This window comes from Entamoeba invadens (assembly GCF_000330505.1).
Source record: "Entamoeba invadens IP1 unplaced genomic scaffold scaff_1105074726079, whole genome shotgun sequence".
NCBI lineage: Eukaryota > Evosea > Mastigamoebida > Endamoebidae > Entamoeba > Entamoeba invadens.
Window position 1 is genome coordinate 172,750 of NW_004191893.1, and position 2,762 is coordinate 175,511.

Here is a 2,762-nt window from a genome sequence, read left to right on the forward strand (position 1 = left end):
TTGAGCATTTCTTAAGAACAAACCAAAAACAAGATAGACATGCTCTTTAAAGAGTGGGTCCACTTTTTATTGGCCAAAATCAAGCGATGATTCTTAATAAATCCCACTCTTGGGAGGTTTGGCAGTTTTTCCTTGCGTTGAATTCGTTTTTATGGATATTATTATTTGGTTAAGTTAAAAGCGGTATTCTTCCATCGCGATAGGAGATACTGCTGATTTATCATATTAAAATAAATATAAAGTAATACAAACGTTTCCGAATGAGGCGGCACATGTTTTGACGTGTTTGAACTCAACGAGAAAAACACATTGAAATATACAAAACAATACTTAACATGTGTTTTGGTTTTATTTTTCAAGATCAACTGTAACAGAAAACAATAGAATTAATAATAATTTAAATATTATTTTATTTAACCATTATATTTTTTTCTGGTTTAACCCACTATTTACTATAATAATTGGTTTTTAAACCATTAACGTGAACCATTTAAGTCAAACTATTCCATTTAAGGCAAACTTGTCTAACTGTATGTAAATAGAATAATTAGTTTTTACGATTTTATTTTACAATAAACTATAATATAATAAATATTTTTTATTGAACTGTTTATTAACTAACTATACCAAGGTAAATACGACATGTTTAAAGGATTAGAACATTCACACAACAAAATTTCAATTAAAAAGAAATACAACACACTCAGTTTGATCGTGACACGTGTTGTTTATCAAAAAACATGTTTAAGAACAATATTTTGTCAATTGAATTATCTTTAAACAAAAATATAAACATTCAATTCAAAACGTGAATAATGACACTCATTTTGAAGATAAAAGACTTGTCTTAAATACGTTTAAACCACTTTTCAAGTTATTTGTTTTTTTACTATAATAACGTCTTGTTAAAACATTACTACAGTGGGTAAAACCTTTTCTGTCTTTTTGACAACTTCCACTTGACTTTATAGATTTTAATAATATAAATATAATAAAATGTAATATATTGTTTACCATGAAGACTGATAATGTCTTGTGGAAACTTTTCTGTCTGAAATAATAATTTGTATTATACATGTAATTACAATTTTATTATTTTGAACTAATAACAAACAAAAAATGGTTAATAAGACGGAAGCAGTTTTTTATTGCCCTATACGTCATATTAATATCAATTATTATAGATATAGTTTTAACTATGTTACAATACTTATTTTGATTAAAATATATAGATCATCTTGTCAAATAAAATGTCAACATACGATCATTTAAGGTCTTGGTTCGATTCTTTTTGGACACGTTTTGGCGTAATGACCTGGTTGTTTACAAACGAAGCAATATCGATGTTTTTTGGATATTCCGACACATTTGTTATGTGGCTTTTTCATGCCTTCTTTATATTCAACTACGGTTGATGGCTTTATTTGTCTTATTTGACTAATCTTTTGGGGGTCGGTAAGGCCTTCAATTACAAAGCTTTCTGTTACTGTTACTTTTTCACAACCAAAGTCAACAACAGATTCACACGTTTTTGTAACAGAAACACGATAAATATTTTTGATCTCTTCACGTCCACTTCTTTCTTCTATTTGTAACTTTTCTCCCTCGAATAATTATACGACGCTTTCAACAATGTGTGGGTTTGATTTAACATTTGGATAGTATTTCTCCAACAACATAATGTAATCATTAAACCCGACTATTTCAAGTTGTTTGGGTTCAACAACAATTGAAACGTGTGTTGAAATTTCATTGAAAAGTTTTGTACAATTTGGTTTAAAAAGTTCAATAGGAATTTTTTTCATGGAGTTAATATAAAGGCTAACAATATGAGTACAAGGGAAACCAGATGTGAAATATACAGAGAATGAACATCCGTTGAAATTTGTCACGTGAGGTAGTGAATCGTAATAATCCATCACATATTTCGATTTAGTTGCATCAATAACATTTAAGACTCTTTTTATTGTAACTGATGTCATCTTTCTAATAACATCTTCATTGAAAAACTGAATTAACAGTTCTACGTCTATTTTTTGAAGATCCCCAAGACTGGATCTTGATTCTAGATCTTTAGAACAACTTAAAACAATGCTAACTATCTCGTCGAGTCGTGGTTGTTTGTGTTCAATTCTTCTTTTCAGCCATCCGAAGAACCCCTCGATCCCATTTGATGTTGAATTTTTTGTTTTTGTTAGAGTAATACTTGGTAGCCACGACTCCGCGCATGCCAACAAATCCTTGATCATTCTGGATTTAGTGGAATAGTAGTATTGGAGTTGTCATTCAGTTCAATTATAGTTTCAATAAGTTGAGTTACCGTGTCCATAATATAATTTCCTTCGACCTTTTCTTTTTCTTTAATGTGTTTTTCGATTGGAATATCACTGTTCTCAAAGATAAGTTCTGTTAAATAGTTCAAAAAGTTTTCTTCGTTTCCTTGATGACGTATAATTACTTTCTTGAAAAGACCAACAATTGGATGATTTCTACCAAAAGCAGTTATCAAGTTTCTCTTGATGTGTCTGACACAATACACAATATCTATATTGGTGAACACTTTTTTGAGTGCAGAAGTTTGACTTTTACAGCGATCACAAATGAACACTTTGGGGTTGACAAACTTTTTGACAAAGTTAAAGATAAGTTCAAAAAAGGAAGTTGTTCTATTTTGCATAACAGCAAAAAAGACGCAATGTGAATGACCTTTTGAATCTATTTATACTCCCACAGAGAGTGGCAACCCAAATTGGTTCGTACCA